Genomic DNA, 26,726 nt, shown 5'->3' with positions numbered 1-26,726 from the left:
TTAAAACCCTCAGAATTTCAATAGAGTAACGAATAAATACAATTACTTGTGTCGTCGTTGTTAGGACCAAAGACAGCACTGACGTATTAAACCTGTTAGCTTTCCTTACATTTACATAGTTTAACCAGCCTTAGTTAGCTTCATTACATTGTTAGAGGGCAGTTACTTGGCATAAACTAAACTCTCAAATGCCTTAATAAAAACGTTTATACTATAATACATGTAATGAATATTCGCGTAGTCAAAAGCCTTCTACACTAATGTCTAAATATAATGTGTTTAAATAAATGTTTTAATGTTCGTAAATAAATAAATTAAGGCCTCCACTTATTTTACTTTTTTATAAACTATGAAACGCTGTATTCCCTGAACGAATAGAGTACGGAGTAGGTCAACGTCATTAACCGATGCTTGTGATAATAGCATCACGCCTAGTGCGCGTGTCGAGTTAGCATGGCGAGTTAAGCTAACCAAACTTCATTTGGTGTGCTATGTTCAAATGTAACCGCTGCTTATCATCGTAATGGGGTCTTGCCAAGTTTAGTGACCAATGATTATTAACACAAGGCAGTTTAGTCGTTTGAATTTCTTACCTGCATGTCCGCATTTGTGGAAAAACTGCAAGACATTTGACTCGTGAAGGCTACTCAGCTGCACACCTTTCGCACCTGCACGCTGCACATAAGCTGGACTGGTGGAGAGTGAATTACCGGATGTGGAACTTCTACTTCTTTACTGTTCTCACAGTGCACACTATCGCATTTGCATAGCGCCCCCTATTTTACAGGAGTAGCCTATGCATCCTATCATAAACCTTCTGAATTATTATTAAAGATTCAAAGTCTTCATTGTCCTATGCACAACAAGAACCATTTTCTCAGTCATACAATAACACTCTTACTTTGTTATATAATAAATAAATCCATATATAATATACAATATACAAGTAAATACAAAAAATACAGCAACAATATAGAACATACAATTTACAAGGTATATAGAAGAGCAGCAACAACATAAAATACAATTACAATAAAATAAGCAAGGATAATGATAATAATTATTATTGGTTGTTATTTATACTTTTTTGTATTTCTTGTTTTTTCTGGGGGGCGGGGGGGATTTCTGAATTAAATTATAGTTTTGATACTTACATATATCAATAGTGAGATCATTTTTATATATATATATATTCATGAATTTTTTTAATTTCTTTTGAGCAATGTGCAAGAAATTATTGTATATATTTGATATGAACATATAAGTCATACATTTTATTTGTAGAAAATTATATATTTGGATACGTTTAAAAAAAAATATTTTCTCTAAGACAATTTCTGTTCTCTTAGATGTTCCCAATACAAGTGTCAAGCAATTAATCAATCTAATAAGCAATTTGTATGAGCAAAATTTAAACAATGGTGGCACTCCTTAGGTAGAAAAATCTATTATCTGGCTTAATGTCTGAAAATGTGTGTTTCATTTGCTACTTTATACATACTCGCATCTGTTAACAATAGTTTTGGTCTGTATTTTCAGAATGGCTCAACGGCACGCACCGGAGATGTTGAACTTGAGCATATTTGCCTGCATGGAGAGGCCAAAGGTTCTGAAGTGGGCCGTCAAAGAGGATGTCATAAAGGGAATAGAAATAAAAAACAATGTGGTGGCAGGAGCATCAGACGGCAACGAGGCCTTTGTCGTTTGCCTCTACGAGGAGCGGGCGAAAGCCATCAAGCAGGGGCAGAGCTACGTATTTAAAAATATTAAGAGGAGCGCCTTTGGAAAGACCATCCTGACAAACGGGCAAACAAAGATATTCAGGTGAAACTCATATTATTAGAATATCATCGAAAAGGTCTTTTTTTAAATCTAATTTCATTCAAAAAGTGAATATATTCTAGATTTTCTTAGACATACAGTGATATATTTCTGGCATTTTTTTGTTTTACTTTCCAGGATTCCGGCTAACAGCATCTCAAAATATTAGAATATTCCAAAATGCCAAACAAAAACAATAAGTTATAAGACAGAAATGTTGCACTTTTGATAAGTATTTTCATTCGTCTACTATATACTTGGTCTGGTCCAGGTCAGGATAGTTGTCTGGCCATTCATGTACAGTAATACCATGGTCAGTCAACCAGTTACCAGTGGTTTATGGTACTGTGGGCAGGTGCCAAGGTATTGCTGGTAAAGGAAATGGTCATCTCCATAAAGCTTGTCAGCAGACAGAAGCATGAAGTGCTCTAAAATCTCCAGATAGGCAGCTGGGGTGACTTTGGACTTGATAACACAGTGGACCAACAGCAGCAGATGACATGAGGCCTCAAATCATCACTGATCCTAATGAAATGTTGCTTTTCATTTGGAAATCAAGGTCACAAAATCCAGAGGTACAAAATCCAAGTTGCTTTAAGACCACTACCATGTTTCAACAGTCAGTTATGACTTGGGGTGCCATGTCATCTGCTGCTATTGGTCCACTGTGTTATCAACTCCAAAGTCACCACAGCCGTATTGAGGCAGGAATTCATGCTAAAGGGGCCCAAACCAAGTACTGAGAACATATGCATGATTATACTTTATAGAGGGCTGACATATTTAAAATCCCTTTTTTTATTGATTTCATGTAGTATTAAAATTTTCTGAGATTTTGAATCTGGGGTCATTCATAAACTTTAAACCATAATCATCAAAATTAGAACAAATACAGGCTTGAAATATCTCACTTTGCATGTAATGAGTCTATATAATATATTAGTTTCCAATTTTAAGTTGAGTTACTGAAATAAATGAACTTTTGCATGATATTCTAATTTTTTCGAGTCTCACCTATACAGATGTGCACCTGTGGCTGTCAGCGAGGAACTGGAGAGGGAGGCGCTTGACCTCGTTGACCCTCCATCCACAGTCGTGGCACTCGAGGCGGTCACCGCCGGGGAGTCCTTAATAACGGTTGAGGGCTGGATTGATTCCGTAAGTTTTTAGAGATTTATTTCTCTTACCAAAGTTGTTTTAACATTATTTAAACCTGACTTATACAATTGGTTCAGTAGCCTACTTTCCATACCATCTTATGATTGCAAAACACAACTGTCAAACATAAAAATAGAGTGCTTCAAATATTTTTCTCATTACATTGATGTAGGTCATTTCCTTGCTTTTTATAATGTAAGTCCATATAGGAATGAAGCAAGTGAGAAGTAAAGTTTAGTATGCAAATTATATACCAAGAAGAGCTATAACTTTCATGTTTAAAGGACCCAACACATATAACTTAATACCCATTGTACCAGAGATATAGATTATGAGGTATTCTAACATTTGCTAAAATAATTCTGATCCTGTCACATTCAGATGAAACCTGTGGAGATGTTTATGTTTGACGAGAAGAGCATAACCCCAATGAGGGAGGTGACCCTGAGACAAGTAAGGAATCATTACAATTGTATTGTATTGTTGTCAATCTAAACCTCAGTTGTCACTTTGTGAAATAGATGTTTGATGACGACTATCACACACTTAATATGCATATTTTTGCAGTAGTTAAGGTCTTTTATACATACACTATTGCCCAGTCTGTGTGTAAATCAATTATATTTAGGTAAGCACTATTCATAAAATGTATTATGTATTTGTAGAACCAGACTGTGATGAGGGTGGCGCTCTGGAGGGAGGCCAATTTAACCCAAATGAAGGTTGGGTTCCTCGTTCGGCTGACCCATTTGAGGGTGAAGCCATCGGCGTATGGCTTCACCCTCAACACAACTAATTTTTCAATCGTTCAGGTGAGTTGTGACCATTTATTGATTAGGGTTGGTATTTTACAGGTAATCTATTAGACTAGTAATTTACATTCTATTTTCCACAGGTACGTCCAGGTGTGGATGGTTTCCACCTGCATGGCTTCGCCAAACTACCATCGGGCGATGTAGAGGTCATCGACCAGGAGGGGAGGGAGCTGGTGGTTCCCGCAGGGCCTTGGAGAGAGGCCTTTCCTACAGATGACCCCCCTCTGCCAGTTCAAATTAGACTCGTGTATTGCAATGGCCAGCTGCAGCAGATCACACCAAATGAATAAATACAGATAATCAAAAAACACCCTCGATTAACATTCTTTTCCCATGTAACTTGTAACTGGAAGTCCATACAGGAACAGGACCAGAAAGATAGTCATAAATGCCTCGTGTATTATCTTGGTATTTTTATGATCATTGCTGAAGCCTGCATTGTTTATACTTCTCTAGATGTAGGCTTCTCACATAAGGTTAAACATTGAATAAGAGTGAGTGGCATGTATGATAATTAATGCAGCCTTGACAGCTGCTGCAAGGCTGCAATAATAGTTTTGGTCTGTATTTTCAAAATTTACATTTATGAATATGCCATTTAGCTAATAATATAATAAGGTTTAAAATAAAATACTGAGGTGCATCTGAAACAAAATTCAATATCAATGAAAAATTCCTTTTTTCTGTAATTGAATTCAAAAAGTGAAACTTAAATATATTCTAGAAATTCATTACACATGAAGTGAAATTAATCTAGAATAAACAGAAGGTCGACATTTCTGTATTATAAATCCTTTTTCTGATTGGTTGTATGTAACATTCTAATATTTTGAGATACTGGATTTTTTATTCCATGATCAATCAATCATCCAAAAAAAGGCCTGACATATTTCACTTCTTGTAATGAATCTATGAAAGTTTCACTTTTTGAATGGACTTTCCATGATATTAATTTTTTTAGACGCACCTGCAGACTGCTCACTGTCAAGTATTTTATCATAAAACAATGCAGGGACATCAAGGACAGTTGGCAGAGAATACATCTCCTGTATGAAATAAACTGCCCCCTGACTTACGGTTTAAACTAGCAAGGCATTGTGAGAAAATGGGCCGTCTTTTCCATTTTTCCATCAGTAAATAGCCTCGTTCGACTTGGAGCCGTCTTGCTCAGATTTGCGCAACTATGACGCGCGTCTTGCTGAGCGCACAACAAAAATGCTGTGCGCTCAGCAAGCCGAGCGTCATAATTGCGCAGGTTTTAGCAAGACGGCGACATCTCAAACGAGGCTAATCTGTGTTCGATCTTTGGGTCTACTTCTGAAAGCTGTGGGCTGGCACTTAACAGAATTACTTACGCCTGGCTTGACAAAGCAGCCCCTTTAGGCCTACATCCTGGATTGGCGTTTATGCAATTGACTAATCCAAAGTGCCCAGGCTAGATTTTGTCAAGGCTGGCTTTATCAATCATCCTGGATGTCTTTATTCCACTTTTATGCAATAGGTTGTTTTCAGATACGTCATAATGATGACGCAGGATGACGCGCGAATTTCAAGTGGAGGGCAGGAAGTAAAAATTCTACGCTCATAACAATTGGAGATGGAGGACACGGAGTATGTTAAACACTTTGACAAACCTGCCCGCAGCAAGTATCGTGACAAAATCGCAGCACATATTGGTTATGATCCATATCAATTGAAAAGGGGGAATTTTTCTCGTGATTTATCTTATTTGTCCGCCGTTGAGCCCATGGACGTCACAAACTGCCTCGTCCTTCAGCCCTCCTACTACACGGCAAATGAAAGCATAGACGAGTCTGGAGGCTTTCAACTACTTCGTATGTGGATGGGTCCATGACCTCGGCACCAAGAGGCATTAAATAAATGTCGACTTATTTCTGTCCGGGTGAGTAAATGTGGTTTCTTTATTTTGTTTTTTTAAATAACATTAGGCTAATCCACCGTTTAGCTAGCTAACAACATGGACTCACGTCAGTAGATACTACTAGGCTTGCTAGCATTACCATTCATGCCCTGACTAGAGACAGAGGTGCGGAGAAACCCCATTGAAAACTTGGGTTGTAGCTAGAGCAGATGGAGAGGTTGTTACAGCACACTGTAACTGTATGGCTGGGTAAGTAATAACATAAATATCACAACCCAAGGCATGTTTAGCACAACACTTTAGCTCAAACAAAATAATTATTGGTATAATATGCATGTTATATCAATTACTAGCTAATCCAATCAACGTTTATGGCACTGTCAGGGTATTACTTAGGCAAAGAAGAGGTTTAGGTAAGGACAACACAGGTGTGAAAATCTACAATTTGCGCAGTATGCCTCATACACTGGATAAGGCTGGCTTTGAGGTATGTTTAAGATTGCCATTTTGTATATCAGTTACTAATTATTATTGTACAATTTTCTTTTTCTATTCCTATTTTTATTCATTACAGGTATGGATGCAAATATGAGGCAACTGCCAGAAAGCAGTATGGACTGCAAAGTCTGCACCACCAGAGCTTCTCCTGTAACCCTAACCCTGAATCCTGACTGGCCGTACATGGGAGCGTCACCAGATGGATGTGTCACATGCACCCGTCATGGAACTGAGATCTGTGAGATAAAGGTAAGTTCTTTGTTGTGGTTTTATAGTATGTCTACAAATATCATCCTCACAATAATATTTTATATTATTACTTTGTAATTTCTTCTCCGCACGTGTACGTAATTATACAGTCTGTTTTGAATATCGTATTGAAAATCTTATAAATAAATCATAAATAGAGAAAAGGTTAGTTATTTGTTCAGTATTGTGCTACAGTAGAGTAGGTAGGTAGGTATAGGGATTTTGACATCTGATCCTGGGGATCCTCCCCTCAGAAATGTTGAACTGCAAACGCTTATTTACACTAGAATGTGACTTTTTTTCATTGTGAACTTTTAGGGCCCAAACAGCAAAGACGAGGAGGCCAATCTACGCCTGTGTGCTGGGAACCAGGGCTTCTGTCTCGTCAACGATGGGGGAACTGTGACGCTGGACAGGAGCCATGCCTACTTCTATCAAGTACAGGCTCAGCTCCACATCGTCGACGTTGACTACTGCCACCTCTTTGTAGAGAGAATTGTGCGTGAGCAGAGTACACCTGTGGTCTGTCCTGCATTACACCGCCTTCATATTCACTGACCACATTTTTCCCTCCTGTGCATCCTGTTTACTGGGAGTTTATTTAAAATTAAATTATGCATTTCCTTATACTCATGGCTTGTTTCCCTCTGTCACTTCCACAAACACACACCATTACTGTATCTATGGGGGGGAAAGTTTATATGCAAAGGTATTACATCAGAGATATGTATGGCTTCTTTACACAATAGAATTAACAGATGAATGGACAAGTATATATAAAAAGGTTTATTACATTAGATATTTATGGCTGTTTTACACTTAAGAATACAATAGAAAAACAGATAAGCACGTGTGCGGCTGGCTGACAGGATTTACTAGATATGGTTTAGTGGTTGTCAACTGGTTGTCCCTTTTGAGGGATGAGGGGGAAGACAGCCCTAGGAGATATTTACTCCAGTGGGACAACAGTCATAAAGATTTGATAATGCACAGCAAATTATACCAATCTTATCAATCTACTTTAGTTGATCACCTCCTTTTACTGACATGTTTGCAATGGGCATTGCCCTGCTCTGCAGAATTTGATATTTTCTTTGCACTTATCCTATGACCCTTTCTACATGAATACGCACATTAGCAAATGTTCTTAGGGCTACAGGTGATGTATGGCTCACATAGTTGAAACACTTGCATCAAAACTAAGAAATGTGGCAGTCCTGTGTAAAACTTAGTCTGGTCTTGGTTGTTCTGAAAAGCCTCTTGGGTAAACTGTGTCCAGTGCTTTAATTCTGAGGTCGCTCAGCTCTGCTGATGCTTGGTTCATAGCATCTTCCATCTTGTCAAGATCGTCCATGCTCAGGTCTGTCTGCATTCTGCATCTACATAGAATATTTGGCAAAGGGGATAAGGTTAAAAGAGATAGTTTACTTTACTTCTGTCAGTTTAACATTTACATTTCATATTTATATGATGTAAGAATGCAATGTAAAAAAAATAGATATATACGTATACACATACAACATATAAAGACAAGTTATCAACCACACCACTGAGTATATATATAGTTTTAGAGTTTGCAGTTCTACTTCCACTGTATCCAGAAGTTGGTCAAAATCATGTCTGAACAAAACACATTTGTTTCATCTATAAACAGCACATAATTTAGTACCTTGGAGATAATTTAGAACACCAAATAGAATAAATAACAGGTTAGTTCTAAACAAAATAGGTACCACTGAAGTAAATATGCGTTAAAATGCCTAATCTAGAATTGCCAACATGGGCATTTACATTTTATTTACCTTTCAAGTGTTCAGGTTCTGGGTTCCCTGTCACACCAAGGTCCAGCAATGCAGCTGTGTTGGTGCAGGCAGCTGCATCTACATAGTATATTTGGCAAAGGGGATAAGGTTGAGAGAAATAATTTAAACAAGTGTAATACCACTAATGAAGTAAACAATTTGAAGTGTCAACATAATTATTGTAGCAATATCAACATAGGCACTAAAATTGTATTTACCTTTCAAGCGCTCTGGTAGCTCATCTATGTTGGTGCAGGTAGCTTCAGCTTCACTGGACTGCCTTCTTTCCTCTCTTTTAAGAGGTGCCTCAGTCACTTGTTTACCTTTGTCATAGCTTGACTGTAGGACTCTACATCATTGACAGCACTCGGGCAGCCTGAATGAAACACATATCAAAATAGTAGCTTGTAAATCCATACAGTGAGACTTACAGATAAAACACCCAAATAAATCGCAGAGGGTTAGCTGACCAGCAACATTAGCCTAGCGTGCTTGTACTAAAGGTATTGTATTACGTGTAATCGATACCTTTACTTTATAAACAACTCCTGTAGCTATCTCCGGCATAAAAAGAAGACAAACCATACAGAACAGGGTGGGTGATGACGATAACACATGAAGCTTCAAGCTAACGTTAGCTAGTTTATGGTAAATCGAAGACATTATCTGCTGCAGGTACTCTGTAGCATGTAGCTTTTAACTAACATCTTATATAACAGATCTAGCTAGATGGCTTTATTCCCTGTGATATCCATATGGTGATATCACCATACGGTTAAAGCTAAGGTTTGCAAGCTATGTAACTTACCTTTCACAAAGCGATCACTGCAAACACGAGCAATTGACAGACTCCTCTCCACGGGACTTCAGGTGAAAGTTTTTAATCCATGCCTGGCAGCGCTTCTTCGTTAGATGTCTTGTATTACCCCCTTTATGGTTCACAACTTTGGTTTTCTCTCTGTTTGAACGGTTTGAACAACCGTACACCGAGCAAAACATAGGCATTGTCGCCGCTCCATTGCATTGGCTCAGGACTTCCTGCCCTCCACGTGAAAAATTCGAATGGTGTGACGTCATCTGAAAACAACCTATAGGCCCCGGATGTCGAATACACACACACACACACACACACACACACACACACACACACACACACACACACACACACACACAGATCCCAGCTTAATCACAGACCCTGCGCCAGGATGAAAACTAGGCCTACCTGTCAGATCTTCTGTCAATTTAGTTACAATTTTTAGAGCAGCGCACTACTAGCGAGTCATACCATGGAGAATGAATAGCAGAACGGCACTGGCAGCTCGTCCTGTGGTCACCGCTCCTAGTAAACACCGGTTTGAAAACGCAGCGTAGCACCACACACGGCAGCGATCGGTTGCAAGTAGGCTAGCAGACATATCCAGCAATACGATTAGCAATGTGCCAACTATAGGTCTACCTTTCATAAGTTGCTGACTGATTGGAAGTGTTGCACAGATCCTTTATCAAGCTGGGTCAGAGCGGCTAGCTGCGGTGTTGTTCGACCCAGCTTCATAATGTCCAGCTGTTGTGGTCCTTTTCTCAATAAAAAAGTTCCCCAGTAAATTGTCCATTAAATCCACTCCTTCTCCTCTGTAATCCACTGTGTGTTTCGACAAAGTCTCATCTAAAAGATCTTATCAAAAATAGAAGAGATCTAACATACTGCCTTCTATCCATAGAAAGTAATGTCGCCTAGCTAGCGGTAGTTCAAGTAGGTAGTTCAAATCTATATCTAATTTAAATCTTTGCAAAAATATTTTACAGGGATAGATCCTTGCCAGGGATTTCACAAGTGGAAGGAGACGACGTAATAAATAATAGTGTTGTTGGAATTCCAACTGTCCCTGAACGCGTTCTCAACTATATGTGTACTGCAGCTGCCAGCTGCTGACAAGCGACAGTTCCGCTCTCGGTCTGAGGTGAGTCGAATTACGTCCAACTCTTTCACCACAAAACACGAAGGCTCAGTGGTTTAAAATAATATTTTATCAGTTATTGACTTGATAACTGATATGGGGTTTACACATTGCAGGAAATACAGCCTATCAGCGGCATAACTGGTGTTGTTTTTATGCCAACAGCTTCACAGCCCCTGATATCATTGTTAGCACTCGACGGACATATAACCGCTAATGTCAACTTTAGCTTTGTAAATGAACAAAGTCACTCTCTGACACTAAAACACCAAGGTTAAGCTGGAAATTCAAAAACGAAACCTGGCAGTATGTTTAGAGTAACATAAATACCAGTTAATCCTCATATCTCCCTAATGGAAATGTTATTTGCTGTTTTTGGTATACGTTAGCATGACTAATGAGTTTTAATGCTAATACAATGAGGTGCGCGTGCGCAAAATGGCCGCCATCTTTGACAGCCCGCTTAGCCCAAAGGGTTTTGGAGAGCCACAGACTGCACTAAAAACAGACTGTAACTCGCTCAATTCTGAACCGATTTTCATGAAATTTAGTTTGTTATGAAGATAGAAAAATTAATCATGATACTGATTACGTGTTGGAATTAAATTCAGTCACGGGGCCGCTGACCCACGGACTTTAGGAGGGGGCGGGGGTGAGGACGCTGACGTGCGTTGCCTAGGCGACTGCGGCGTTTCCAAGATGGCGGCCGTTCTGCGCATGTTGGCTTACAGTAGGCCTCCACAGGGCATTTTTTATATAACTTCTATCAGACAGAGTTGTATTAATGGGTTTTAATGCAAAGGGTATTGTGTGTGTGTGTGCGTATGAGAGAACTAGCTGTTAGCAGAATCGATAGTTGTAGTGTGTGGCATGCTGTTTTGGTGAGTAAGGTAGAATATGAGCTGGTATTGACAACAGAGTAGCCTACATTTGACTGTGGATAATTTTACTTTTATTTAGTCCCTTCTGTATAATCACCAAAAACATTTATCTAAAATAAACTTCTGAATAGTGAATAGTTTGCACCCCTAATATGCATTATAACCTAAGCTCCTCTATGGGCACAGTCCTTTACAAGTTAAAACTAACCTGAACATTGAAATATAGTTTAAGTGTGTATGTGTGTGTGTCTTTCTGTGTGTGTGTGTGTCTGTGTCTGTCTGTCTGTCTGTCTGTAAAATAACCCAGGATGCCTGTCTGGAGTTGCACAACACTGTTTTGGATACCAATACAATAATTTCAGTAATTGGTTTGTTTACAGGCCTATATACAGGGTATTTTTAAAATAACTTTGGCTAGCAGATAGTTATAGTGTGTGTGTGTGTCATGTTGCTAGCTGTACACACATACTCACAGAATGATGAGTTAAGACATGTCTAACATATATTTTTTTATTTCCTTTTAGAAAAGAACAAGGAAAAGAATTTGTGCTTAATTGGTGAGTAAAGGAGAATGTGTGCTGGTATTGACAACATAGTACATCATTGACTGGATAATTTTACTTGTATTCAGTCCCGTCTGTATAATCACCAACATTTACACATTGATATACAAAACACACGTATCGTAAGTGAATAGTTTGCACCCCTAATTTGCATTATACCCAGGGGCAAAGTAGGTTTGTAGACATGGAATGTTGTAAAAGTTTTCACCAGAAAGTATATCTAGGACATTCAAGGATCACAACCTGGGTGGACAACCAGGTAATGCAAATGTAGATGCAAATATACACATAATTAGTTAGATATTGCAAATGTGCATATTTATGCAAACCTTTCTGAAAAAACTACAACATATAATTGTTCTGTCAGTAATCAACTGGCAACGTTTCATGATGGAATCTATAAGATACAAATGTTGCCCCTGAAGCTTTCCAGTAGGTAGTTCACCAGGTTGTCCACCACTCGGTGTATGAATGTGGTAAGATATGTAAAGCGCTTTGGGGTTGAGAAAATCGGCTAGAAGGCGCTATGTAAGTCAAGTCCGTTTACCATTTACCCAGATTGTGATCCTTGAAGGTCCTATATATTATTTCTAGAGAACAACCTTATACAACAATCCATGTCTCTTTTCCGAAAAAAGGGTGTTTTGCCCCCAGGCTATTATTTACCTAAGCTGCTCCATGGACAAAATTCGGACTGCATTATAAAAGTTTCATTATTAATGCGCCACTCCATATGTTTTTTGTTTTATTTTGCGTTACTCGCTATGTTGCGTAACTGTTTAAATCAAATGCAGAAGCATTGAACGGAGTGGAGATAGATAATACACAAACAAAGCATGATGTCTGCATCACTGCTTCAGTGTCCCACCACCTGTCCACTACTGCTAGAAGAGCTGGCAGTAGTGGATGACAGCGCTGATAGTAGGAAGTTACCAAGACATCCCGCTACAGTGAAAAACAGGACCAATTCACACTTGATTTGTACTTGTACTTCATGAAACAGCTTTTTGATAAGAGTGTCATGAGTTAAGTCACTGGCAGCGGGCTGTGTGTCTGCAGATATGTGTGTGTCTCTCTCACATACGCTCCCTGCTGTCACACAGAGAAACAGAGCGCAACGTGGATGATAGGCAGCCATATAGACCTACTAGGTATTCAGTCCAACACCTGTTGTTCAGCAGTTTACGTGGTGGCACCCACCCGCTCTATTCATTAACTAAATGCTGTTTTAACAGTGGCGCAGCACCGCTCCTTAACGTAGGGAAAACACTGTTAATTACTGCGTTATGAAATAAAAATAATTTACTGACAAATTGTATTGTAGTTTAAGCAAATGTTTTTAAAAAAACAATATAGAATATTTGATCAATTATGGCCAGCCATGCATGCATGCATGTAGGCAACTATTTCTGCAATTGCTAGGAAGAATGTATTTCAAATTAATAATTGTTTTCCACTCTCTGTTTTCCAGACGCCTGGTCTTGTACCCTGACTCTACCATCCCAACCCCCAACCCCTTTGACCGCTTCTTGTTGCAGATTCACAGTCTGGGCAAGCGGTCGCTTTCTGCTCTGTCTGTACTCTCTGCTAAATCTGTCTTCTCTCTCCCTGTGTCACGCTCTGACTGAGAAGTACTAGTCAGTATTCCCGGGGACATTCAGATCTACCTCCCCAAAGCTTGCTTGCTCTCTCTACCCTTGTATCAAAATCCAGATTTCTCTCTTCTTTTATTCACCTCTGACTGAGTCTGAGACTAGTCAGTTTGCAGAAAAAAACCTTTGAAGCAAATATTTTTGACGCAAACCTTTTTTGAAGCAAAACTTTTTGACGCAAACCTTTTTTGAAGCAAAACTTTTTGACGCAAACCTTTCTCAAACCTTTTGAGAAAAAACCTTTCTCAAACCTTTTGAGAAAAAACCTTTCTCAAACGTTTTCAGAAAAAACCTTTGATAAGCAAACATTTCTCAAACCTTTTGAGAACTTTGAACATTTGAAAAGCTTGGGGTACCCAAATCAGCGACCATGCCAAGAAAAGGAAAGCAATGTCGAGCTGCAAAAGTACGCTGGCTGAAGTTAAGTGAGTTTCTATCCTCAAAACAAGCTGAACCTGTGGAACATTCTGATCCTTACAGCAACAGAGAGGTAAATGTTTCTGAGCCTTCTAATGCTAATGTGACATGTGTGTTAGCATCCCGCAGCCAGAACCATTATACATATCATGATGCCAACAACAGTCAGTGCTCCTGTAACTCTGCAACATTTTTAGCTTTCCTGCACGAGTTAAGTCACCTTAAAAGCGCAGACCTTGATCTTGTTTTAGATCGTGGCTATTCAATGTATGTGGAAACAGTGGAACAGTTGATAAAAGATGGAAGGATAGTTCATGGACATTTGAATAGAGATGAAATTCCTGAGGTTGTACGTGGCTACAGACTGCATCACATAATGACAAAATGTAACTCAATGTATGGAATGTTTACATCTACTCCTGCAGAAGGCGACTTCTTAAACCTTTCAGACGGACTTCAGTGCTTGACATCTGGAGTGAACTTCGCTCTGTTGGTAATGAGCCATGTCTTCATTGCTGTTTTCCGAGACCAGCAAGCAAGGTATGGATTTTTTGACCCACACACAAGACGACCTGATGGCCTTCCCATTGGCCCAGACAGTACTGGCACAGCTGTCATGTTCACTTTCAACCATTTAAGAGATCTGCAAACCAAACTTTGCACAATCTTTACCTTGTTAGGCACCAGCCCAGAGGCTCCTTATGAACTAATCCCTGTGCTTTTTCAGAGTGTAGATGAAGCCTCTGTGAATGAAAATGTTGTTCACGTAAACTCTAATGCAGACACTGCTGTTTTACACACGAGGGGGCATATCGATAACACTACGGTCAGTGTTACACAGCCTGACATTGAAATGTCTTTGCCGTCAAGCTCAGTTACAGAGTCTACACCCTGTGCTGACATGCAATCAGATGTGGTTGTTCAAAGTGTAGAGGAAATCTCTGTAGAAGAAAATGTGGCTCATGTCGATGCAAATGCAGAAGTTTCACACATGAGGGAGCAGAACGTTCACACTATTTCCAGTGTAACACAGCCTGAAACTGAGATGTTGTTGCCATCATGCTCAGACACAGCCTATACCCCCTGTGCAGACATTACATCAGATTCAAATGAATTAATAGATGTGCATAGCATTGCAGGAACAGAATGTTATACAGTAGGTAATCCAGAAAATAACCACAGAGCTATACCAAATCTATCTAAACTTCCCAAACAAGCAAGGAGAAAGTTTAAAAGAAGAGCTATGGCTTTGCAGAAGGCAAAAGCAACAAATGTCATAAATGTTGAATCTCGCCAAACAAAACAAAAAAGAAAAGAGAGAGAAATGTATGCTAAAGGGAAACGGAACAACTCCAATGATCACAACTGTTACCGAAAACGCAAAATGTCTATCACAGCTTCTCGCTATCAAGAAGACCCCAACTTTCGGCAGAGGCAGAAGCTTTATATAACGAATCGTTACAGACAAAGTGAAAGCTTTAAGCAGAAGCAGAGGACGTATATAACCGACCGCTACAGACAAAGTGAAAGCTTTAAGCAGAAGCAGAGGACGTATATAACCGACCGCTACAGACAAAGTGAAAGCTTTAAGCAGAAGCAGAGGACGTATATAACCGACCGCTACAGACAAAGTGAAAGCTTTAAGCAGAAGCAGAGGACGTATATAACCGACCGCTACAGACAAAGTGAAAGCTTTAAGCAGAAGCAGAGGACGTATATAACCGACCGCTACAGACAAAGTGAAAGCTTTAAGCAGAAGCAGAGGACGTATATAACCGACCGCTACAGACAAAGTGAAAGCTTTAAGCAGAAGCAGAGGACGTATATAACCGACCGCTACAGACAAAGTGAAAGCTTTAAGCAGAAGCAGAGGACGTATATAACCAACCGCTACAGACAAAGTGAAAGCTTTAAGCAGAAGCACAGGTCATACATACGCACCTGCTATAACGTAAATGCTGGTGTTAGACAAACAAAAAAGTCTTACATCACTAATCGTTATGCAAACGACCCAGCATTCCAATCTAAACAGAAACAAATAATGAGACAACAAATGAAAAACAAATACAAAAACAATCGTGCATTGGGAATCACTCATCGCATGAATTGTGCGATGAATGTAAGACAAAAATACAGACGCATGCAAAGAAGGCAAAACCAAAGGGATGACAGTCCTATTAGAGATTCTATGGATGACAGTCTCATTAGAGATGCGATGGAAGACATGCAGATGCGAGATGCCATAGAAGTTTTTCGATCCAATATCAAAAAGGCCCCAATACATGGCTGCACGTGCTGCCATCGATCTTTGTTTCCAAATCAAGTGAAATGTTGCAATAGATCAAAGTACAATACAAATCCACTTTTTGTTCAAACCTGCCTGACAGGGAAGTTTGTTCATGTCTGTACTGATGAGTGTCAAAATGCTCAAAAATGCACAGTACCAGCTGAAAGAAAAAAAGAGTGGATCTGTCACACTTGCCATGAGCACCTTAAAACTGGAAGTATGCCACCACTTGCCATAGCTAACAATCTAGAGCTAGCAGATATTCCCCCTGAACTTTGTGATTTGAACATTTTGGAGAGGCATCTCATTTCCAAATGCATAGCATTTGCCAAAATTATCCCACTTCCCAAGGGTGGCCAACGCCAGATTTGTGGAAATCTGGTCTGCGTCCCATCAGAAGTTCAAGAAACGGTAAATGCCTTACCGAGACTAAGAAGTGAATCTCAGGTGATGAGAGTAAAGCTTAAGAGGAAATTGTGCTATACCGGCCATCAGTTGTTTCAAACGGTAACATGGACTAAACTAGTGAGGGCTTTGTGCAAACTAAAAGAGGTCCATCCGCAGTACACTGACATAACAATCCGAGATGAGGAAGAGCTTTGTGACCCATTAATTGATGAGGAAGCAAATGACTCGGATGAGGAAAACATGGATGATACGGACTATAATGTTGAAGATATGATGGAAATTGACAGCTTTGAGAACGATGCACTCTTTGAGGCAGAAATGGATTCTGAGAACGATGAACAGGATACAAATAGTCAGTTGTCTGATGGTCAGCAACCACAGCAGCAGTCTGAAAATATTGAACAGGAGAGTGATGAACCTAATGGCGCCGTTGCTCTCGAGTCATGTCTACAACCAACTGATTTGACAGATGAAATATTAAGTTTTAGTGAGGGAATCTACTCGGTTGCACCCGCTGAGGGAAACAAACCAGTAAGCTTTTTCAAAACTCCTAACCTAGAGGCAATGGCTTTTCCCGTTCAGTTTCCCACTGGTAAAAACACTCTAGACGAAAACCGTCGCAAAACAATAACACCCTGCAGTTATTTCAAAACTAGACTTTGCTGTGCAGACAACCGTTTTGCTAGGGATACAAACTATCTCTTTTTCGCTCAGTTTGTAAGCGAAATACATCAGGCCACTTCCAGCATGTCAATACAGCTGCGTAAAGCAAAACCTTTTACACGAGATGGTCGCAAAATAACCAATGCAATGTTGCAGAACAAGCATGAGGTTGAAAAACTTGTGCGTAACAAAGATGCAATCCGATTCATGACACCACTCAGAGGCTCCCCCGCGTTTTGGGAGAAGACGACCAAAGATTTATTCTCGATGATTCGTCAGATGGGGACGCCAACATTCTTTCTTACATTTTCTGCTGCTGAAATGCGCTGGAAAGAGGTTATTACAGCCATTAAAGCTCAACAAGGCGAACAAGTGAATTTTGATGCACTCGATTGGCAGGCGAAAGCGTCCATCTTAAGATCAAACCCGGTGACCTCTATGCGACTTTTTGACAAACGTGTTGAGGCTCTGTTCAGAGATTTGATACTGTCACCCGCTCAACCCATCGGTAAAGTGGTGGACTGGTTTTTGAGATTGGAATTTCAGCACCGTGGAAGCCCACACATACACTGTCTCGTATGGGTAGAAGGAGCTCCTGTGTTTGAAGAAGACTCTGATCAGACGGTTTGTGATTTCGTTTCCAAATACATCACAGCTCAGTTGCCTGATCCAAACACACAACCTGAACTGCACAAAAAAGTTACAGAAGTTCAGATGCACAGCAAAACACATTCAAAGACATGTGTTAAATATTCCAATGCCAACTGCCGTTTTGGATTTCCTAAAATCCCAGCCCCAGAAACCATGATAATACGATCTAAAGTATTGGAAGATGAAGATGAGAGAGAGTTGGTGGCAATAAGAAAGCTCAACGCACTAAAGCGGTTAAACGATGTAGCTGAGAGCGCATCTCTGACTTTAGAACAGATGTTGGCGTCATGTGACCTCACGGTTGAGGAATACATAGAATGCCTGTGTATTAAAGCCAAAGCAAGTGAGGTGGTTCTAAAGCGTGATCCAAAAGACTCGTGGGTAAATGGATACAATCCTGCCCTCCTTGAAGCCTGGGATGCTAATTTAGATATACAGTTCATTCTCAACCCTTACTCGTGTATCATGTACATCTGCAGCTACATCAGCAAAGCTGAACACGGTTTAAGTGAATACCTCAAATCAATGATTCAAAATTCAAGTCATGAAAATGTAAATGAGAGCGATGAGATGAAACTGGTAATGCAGGCGTACTCTAAGAAAAGAGAGGTCAGTGCTCAAGAGTGTGTGGCCCGTGCATGTGGTCTACGCATGAAACAGTGTTCACGCCAGGTCATATTTGTACAGACTGATGACAACGCGCTAAAAATGAGTTACCCCATGTCCTTCCTAGAGAACAGAACGCCAGACTCTGTTAATTTGTGGATGAACGGATTACCTGACAAGTACCAATGCAGACCAGAAACTCCAGACTTTGAGGCAATGTGCTTGGCCGATTTTGCTTCCACTTGTAGAATTGTCTATGGCAAACAGGCAAAAGGTCCCAACGTAGTGCCCCTACTGAATGAGATGGGATTTGTTCAGAGAAGAACAAACGGTAAACCCGCTGTTATTAAATATCGTTGTTTCTCACAGGAGAAGAATCCTGAGGAATTTCACGGCACATTACTAAAACTTTACGTCCCGTATCGCGCACAGACGGAGCTAAAATCCATACACTACCCCACCAACCAGTCCTTCCACGAACGTGCTGGCATTTGGATACGAGGTACAGAGCGCCCTGAGATGGTGTCTTGTGTCGTGAAACGAAACCGAGAAAAATATGAAAAACACAGGGAAGACATTGATAGTGCCATCGCAGAGTTTGAACAGAATGGTGTTATAATAAACGAATGGTGTAATCTGGCTCCCGAATGTGAACTACAAAGGTTAGAATGCATTGAGGAACTTGAAGCAAGACCAGCTGATGAGGATAACGTGCAAGAGAACGTGCCAGACTATAATCTGAGGACAGAAAACAGACCAGAAGTTGCCATCATGAGAGAAGCCCCTGAGATAGATCCCGCAATGTTGCGGCAAATGTATCAAAATTTAAACCAAAAGCAAGCGTCCGTTTTCTACGCCATCAGAGACTGGAGCATAAAACGCGTCTGTGGTTTAAATGTGGAACCGTTCTTCTATTTCATTAACGGTGGTGCTGGAACAGGCAAGTCTCATCTTATCAAATGCATCCACGCAGAAGCATCCAAAATATTGTCTAGGCTTCCTCGTAATGCAGAGGAATCGGACATGTCAAAACCTACCGTCCTGTTAACCGCGTTTACTGGCACCGCCGCTTTCAACATTTCAGGCACAACATTGCATTGTCTCCTAAAGCTGCCGAGAAGTTTAAAGCCTCCGTTCAATGGTCTTGGTAATAAACTAGATGAAGTCAGGGCAGAGCTTTCAAATGCAGAGATACTCATAATTGATGAAATCAGTATGGTTTCAAAGTCTCTCTTTGCCTATGTCGATGCCAGATTGAAACAAATCAAAGGAAATCACAGACCTTTCGGTGGGATGTGTGTCCTCGCCGTGGGTGATTTCAATCAGCTCCCTCCTGTTCGACAGTCTAAACCGTTGTGCGTCTATGATCCAACTCAGATCGACCTCTGGCGCGACCAATTTCAGATTATCACGTTGACTGAGATTATGCGTCAGAAAGACGACGTCCCATTTGCTGAGATGCTGAACCGCATCCGCGTTAAAGAGAAGGAAGAGGCATTATCCAACCAAGACAAAGCTTTGCTTTCACAGGCTGTCGCTGATCCGGCACACTGTCCAAAAGACATACTCCACGTCTTCGCTACAAATAAACAGGTTGATGCACATAATTCGACATCACTAGAGCGGTTTCACTCTGACATCATAAAGATAGATGCAGACGACTATCGAAAAGATCCCAGAACTGGTAGAATGGCGAGAGAAGCTACACCTTTTAAAGGGGACAATAAAGAGTTACCTGACTCAATTAAAGTTGCTTTAGGCGCTCGTGTCATGCTTACAAGAAATATCAACGTGCAGTCTGGTCTCTGCAATGGAACATTTGCATGTATTGCGAAAATAGTGACCAGTGATGGCGGTAGTGCTTCACACGTCAACAAACTTGGACTAGAACTAGATGTGGCAAGAAATCCCAGCAATATCAGTGCAGCTGATAATATTGTGTACATTGATAGAGATGAAGAAAAACTGAAGCAAAAGGGAGTGGTCCGCAGGCAGTTTCCTTTAAAACTTGCGTTTGCTTGTACAATACACAAGGTTCAAGGCATGACAAGGTCCTCCGCCGCAGTCTCACTAAAAAGCATCTTTGAGCCAGGCATGGCCTATGTTGCTCTCAGCAGAGTTACTTCCCTCAGTGGACTTCATATTCTAGATTTTGATGAGACAAAAATATATGCTAATCCACAAGTCAAAATAGGTCTTGCAGCCATGGCAGAAGCTTCATTTGAACATTTAATGCCTCTACTGAATGTCACAGCGACATTAAACAGGCCAGATATTCTCACCGTCATCCACCACAACACAGAAGGACTTCCGTCTCACATCGCTGATATCAAGAGTCACCATGAACTTCACCTTGCTGATGTCCTGTGTCTAACAGAAACTCACTTACAAGGATCATTTGTCGCTCAAAGTCTCCATTTACAAGGGTACAAGATGTTCAATCGCAACCGAAATGTCTCGTACACAAACTTTCCTGACATGGTTCGCAAAAATGGTGGCGGAGTCGCTATCTATGTAAAAGACCATATAGAAGTCCGTGAAAAGCAGTACGTACACAATGCTACTGACATTGAGTTTACAGTTGTCAAGCTTGAAGCCCCATTCAATGCGCTGATCGCTGCTGTTTACAAGCCTCCAAGCTACAGCATACACTCATTCCTTTCCAACTTGCAAAGCCTCTTGGATTCGCTAGAAATTATGGATCATCATCCAATCATAGTCTGCGGAGATTTTAATGAAAATCTGTTGTCCGGAGCAAGCAAGCCGATCCTTGAACTGTTTCAGTCAAAAGGTTACGAGCAACTTATCACAGCCGCTACCACCGACAAAAATACACTCTTGGACCACATTTACATCTCTCGACCACAGTGCTGTCTGCATTCTGGCTTGCTCCAAACTTACTACAGTTACCACAATCCTGTGTACTGTACGATTACCTCAGAAATATTGGAAATGTAAATTGAGAGTATATAACCTGGGTAACCATTGCTAAGTTTAACAAAACTAAGTATTGTGTAATGCATTGATGATTGTAAATCGACTTATTACTTAACATAACATATTACTTGAACAAAACTTAATCCAGAAAAATACTAAATAAAAAAAAAACTAATACATTTGTGGGTGGGATTGTCCTTGTCAGCCAAGCTGTAAAATCTGCTTCGGCTGTTCCAGCCTTTTACAGGCTGGGAGGGAGGGTGGGATGGAGGGACAATCTCACTCAAGATAAATATCAACATGCTTCATTCTAGAAACTTCATTCAAACTTTAAGATCTTCAACAACTTCACCACGTCTGCTTTTATTCAACATTTTCAAAATAAATCCTAACTTCAAAATTCGTCAACATTTCATTAAAAATGATGCAACATTTAAAATCGCTTCTTCTCACTCATACTTCTTCCCCTAAACTTCATTCAACCAATATCCAACCAGCGTCATTTGCAACCGATGACTAAATATTCAATTATATTGTGGGTGGCAAAGCTTAAATAATCCAACTACTACGTATTGAAAAATGGTCGACCCTTTTAAATTGTGAATAAACAATTCTCCCAATATATATATATATATACATATATATTTATACATATAAAATATAATGGCAGTCCTGAGAAGTGGACAGGAAACTACAAGTAAGTGCTGGTAACTAAGGCATAACTTTGATCATTATCAGTAATTGCGGGAAGTTGTAATGATTCATTATTGCTCCTGCTGCACTCTACATTACTGCTATTTAATAAATTTCTTTTTTGTCTGTATATTTGTCTACATAAGTGCCCCACAGTTGTCACTCGGGAGGCCCCTCAGCTCAGAAGTTACACCAGAGTTCTAGAAACACCAACATTGGGCTTCACAGCAGACCTGACAGACATCTACTCAAGGCAGAGAGACCAACCACAGATGTCTGCAAAGCCCTTCATAGTTCTCTGGAACAGTGCCATGTATGTGACTACATATTTTTTTATATTAGTGTTGTATTAAAATCCTCTGCATGTCTATGCTGATTTGGTTGTTGTCACTGTCCGCAGTATTCATTGTAAGTAACATAGAATGCACATTTGGGTTTGGTTTCAGGCTGAGAGGCGGTTGTGATGGATCTGCATCGAGGAAACATGGTGAGACTGGGGCAACAGGAAAATCTAGTGGCAATCAACCCGAGTGGTCATCTTGACCTGGAACAAAGCATTTTGTAAGTAAACTTTCTTTATCTAATGTACCTGTACCTCAAACCATCAGTGACACTCACAATGTGAAAAACATGAAATGATCAATTGCTTCTGATTTTTTCTCACTTGATCTGTGCCAGGCTGAGTCGTCAGCACCATGGAGAGGTCAACTCAAGGCAGTAAAAGACACTTCAACTCTCTGCTTCAAAAACGTAAGTAGATTATATTTAATGCTTTTTTACGCAAACATTTGAACTTGTGTGTTCTACAAGTGATTTAATTAATGTTTTATTATAACATTTACCCCTCATCTTTACAGCAAACTACTCTGAGAGTCTTCTGCAGCAGTATCCTGGAGTCCTCAACTCAACAAAAAAAAGATGCTTCCTGTTAGCTGTCCATCCAGATGGCCACATGACCAACCATCCCATAGGAGAGAATCATATGGACTGAGGAAAAGCAGATAAGGGGCAGGCAGTGCGGCTCCACAACTCTTTACTGAGCATGTAAGAAGATACTTATAAGATTTGACCTTGCTTCTTATGTAAGTGATTAAATGCATATTTGGTTATTTGGTCTTATTGTAAAACATTTTTCTGTTGTTGATCTTCTCTACAGCAATTTCCTTTGGGAGTCCATCTGCTCAACAGAAACAGTCGCTGCCCTTCATCATCTGGCCACTGGAAGAATGACTTGAAGAAGAGACAGTTTCCTTTCCGCTAACCACCGTACAAAGATACACATTGTGTCATCCACATTAGCTACACTGTGCACAAGACTTTCAGACAATCACAGATTCAAACATTAACTAGTCTGTCACACGCAGTCGTCCTGGTAGGGGATCTCTCAAAGACTTGGCCTACCTAAAGGTTTCTTCAATTTTTTTTTTTTCCCTGATAAAGGTTTTTAAGAAGTTTTTCCTGACATGCTTTGAGGGTGTAAGGCTGTAAATATTATATCGGCAGACTTTTATATTTTCCTTTTTCTATGGGGTTAACATTTTTCATGTAACAATAACATTTTAATAAATGGTGAATTAACAGAAATATTCCAACAGACTTTATCTGATTTACTTTGAAGGTGGGCATTATTCAATGTCTCAATGCATTTGTATATGTTTGCATTTATGCATAGAGGGTAGCCTACAATGTAACATATATTGGAACGAACATTTTTTACACCTGTTGATTTGATTACACCACTCTATCTTAAGAGGTCAATAAGATTATCATCAATATCCTTTCTGAAATGTTCTGTGTACAGGTTTATCATAAAATAACTGGGACATGAAGGTAAAGTGATAGCAAAAAAGGTCTGAAAAAATACAAGGTTCTTTTAGTTATCAAATTTAAATATTGCGGTTTAAAATAATGATGTAGTGAAATTTTATTTTATGGTGAGAAATAAACACTGAACAAACTAGTGTCTCACTATGTTTCTTCCCGTTTCCGTCTGACGAGGGCAAGTCTTTCAGACTCACGGTTTGCGAGATAGAAGTAGCAGTTTGGAATATATAGCACCATAGGAATATATAGGTTTCTTTATAAATTAGACCTGGTCTCTGTTTTTAGCACAGGATTGGTGGTATAGTGGTTAAAGCCTTGGTCTTGTAATCAGAAAATCACAGGATTGAATCCAGCTTGTGGAATAACATTTTCTACTTATATCATTGTGTGAAGTGGAACATGTCTCATGCTAAGTGTAGATGACACATGAGGTAGAGCTGTTTACCCCGAACAATTTTATTTATTGTTTACCCTGAACTAAAAGTTGGCGGTTCAAGCCCCGGTTACAGCTACATTTTAGACTTACACGGATTTTCTTTTAACTTTGCACAGATGTTTATTATGACTCAATTATGACCTCAGAGTAGTTTAGAGGTCAAATTTCAAGGTCATAATTCATTCATTTTTCATTCATTTTTCATACATTGTATCATTCAATCATTCTGTTGATTCAGATATATTCATCCTTCGTTCTTCATCAACATTCAGCAGTGAAGGGTCAAATTCAGCATCAGCTTCAGCATCAGCGTCAGCATTCACACCGCAATTTCTTCAAGGAATTGCAATTCTAGTTATTATTATTATTCCGTACGTTCTTTGGCGTTCAATAACTTCAACATACTTCAACCTTCATACATGTTCAACATATCAACATTTTCAGCTCTTCAAGGGCTTTCTTGGACCATTTCAACATTTTCAAAAAATTTCATAATTTCATATTTATTCAACGTTTTATGAAAAATATTCAGATCCCAGCCACTCATTCATACTTATTCCCACAAACTTCATATACACCTTCAATTGTTCAGCTATTTCAGGACATTAATCTGTATGATTCAGAATTTTTTGCTACACTGCAAAATTTCAAATAAATTCAACTTTTATGAATTTTAATATTTCATGCAGAATTATGATCGTTCCTACTCATTCATACTTCATCGTATAAACTCCATTCAAAGTTTGTCCTGTTCGTCTTGCACAGGAGCATACTTTCATAATTCACAATTTTTTCATAAAATGTATAATTCCAGAGATATTAAAGGTTTATTAAACATAAAAGTCTCTCCATGCAAATGAATAGGGAAGGATCCAAACTCGAAGAGTTTGGACATGACGCCAAACCTATCTGCTCATTCATACGTCATCCTAGAAACATGATTCTAACATATAAATATTCAGCTGACTTCCCTCTTTCATAATCTTAAACAGTTTTTTCAACAAATGTTTAGTTTTCTCATGAGACAGCCTTGTTTGAAGGCACGCAAACTCAAAATCAAACAGTGAGTGGATTGAGCAAGATCCCTAGAAAAGAGGCCACATGTACTCCATTTTCAACTTGCTGGCCTAGCCAAATTGTTTACACTACAGACCCAAATGTCACACTGAATATTAATTGGAATCTTCCTGTTCTCACGGTGTCATTATTTTTTCTGTCAGACAAACGGTTTGCGAGGTAGGGGGAGCAGTTTGGGCTTATGCGTTCATTTAAAACCTCTGTCAGTGTCATCCTTTGGGGAGACAAGTGTCTGCACGTGTGTAGATTAGCAGCTGTTTACAATTGACACTGATTAGCTCTCTGTAACCATGGTAACACCATTGGCACGTGCACCTGTCTATGACTCAACGATGACATCATTGGCTAATGTAGGTCAAACTCCATAGAGAGCACAGAGAGAGAGACACACACACACACACACACACACACACACACACAGAGAGACACACACACACACACACACACACACACACACACACACAGAGAGACACACACACACACACACACACACAGACACACACACACACACACACACACAGAGACACACACACACACACACACACACACACACACACATAGACACCCACACACACACACACACAGACACACACACACACACACACACACACACACACACAGAGACACACACAGAGACAAACACACACACACACACACACACACACAGAGACACACACACACACACACAGACACACACACACACACACACATATACACACACACACACAGACACACACACACACACACAGACACACACCCTACATATACCACAGAGACAGACACACACACACACACACACACACAGACACAGACACACACACACACACACACACACACACACAGACACACACACACACACAGACACCCCCACACACACACACACACACAGACACACAAACACACACAGAGACACACACACACACACAGACACACACACACACACACAGAGAGAGACACACACACATACACACACACACACACACACCCTACATATACCACAGAGACAGACAGACACACACGCACACACACACATACATACACACACGCATACACACACACACACACACACACACACACACACACACACACACACAAAGACACACACAGACACACACACCACAGTGAGACACACTCACACACACACGCACACACACACACACACACCCTACACATACCACAGAGACACACACACACACACACACACACACACACACACACACACACACACACACACACACACACATACACACACAAAATTCAAGTTGCCTTTACTCAGTCAGTTTTCATCCGATACACTTCATACCACATTCTACATGTTCAGCTCCTTCAGGACATTACATGGTAGTATCCTGATTGAGCTGAACACAGGGTTAGGGGTTCAATTCCCCATTCCAACACCAAATTTTAGACTTCACCGGATTTTCTTAAAATTTTGCACAGATGTTGATTAT

The 26,726-nt window shown here is 40.0% G+C and overlaps 1 protein-coding gene and 2 long non-coding RNA genes across 3 annotated transcripts in view; 1 reads left to right on the top strand and 2 right to left on the bottom strand.

Moving 5' to 3' along the window:
* arb2a (ARB2 cotranscriptional regulator A) overlaps positions 1 to 26,726 on the bottom strand; it is a 269,788-nt gene that overhangs the window by 114,921 nt on the left and 128,141 nt on the right. The window lies entirely within an intron of this gene.
* On the bottom strand, positions 7,214 to 9,266 carry LOC307265440. The gene is made up of 4 exons (XR_013845346.1): positions 9,034 to 9,266; positions 8,444 to 8,601; positions 8,226 to 8,303; positions 7,214 to 7,802 (listed from the first exon to the last, which is right to left on the bottom strand). It is a non-coding gene; the product is annotated as an uncharacterized lncRNA (long non-coding RNA).
* On the top strand, positions 13,612 to 23,549 carry LOC307265434. The gene is made up of 7 exons (XR_013845345.1): positions 13,612 to 13,766; positions 14,119 to 14,233; positions 22,085 to 22,251; positions 22,385 to 22,499; positions 22,617 to 22,688; positions 22,796 to 22,982; positions 23,095 to 23,549. It is a non-coding gene; the product is annotated as an uncharacterized lncRNA (long non-coding RNA).

This window comes from Ammodytes marinus, assembly GCF_949987685.1.
Source record: "Ammodytes marinus genome assembly, chromosome: 2".
In the NCBI taxonomy this organism is placed as follows: domain Eukaryota; kingdom Metazoa; phylum Chordata; class Actinopteri; order Uranoscopiformes; family Ammodytidae; genus Ammodytes; species Ammodytes marinus.
The sequence above is the reverse complement of the archived record's forward strand: the minus strand, read 5'-3'. Positions and strand labels throughout refer to the sequence as shown.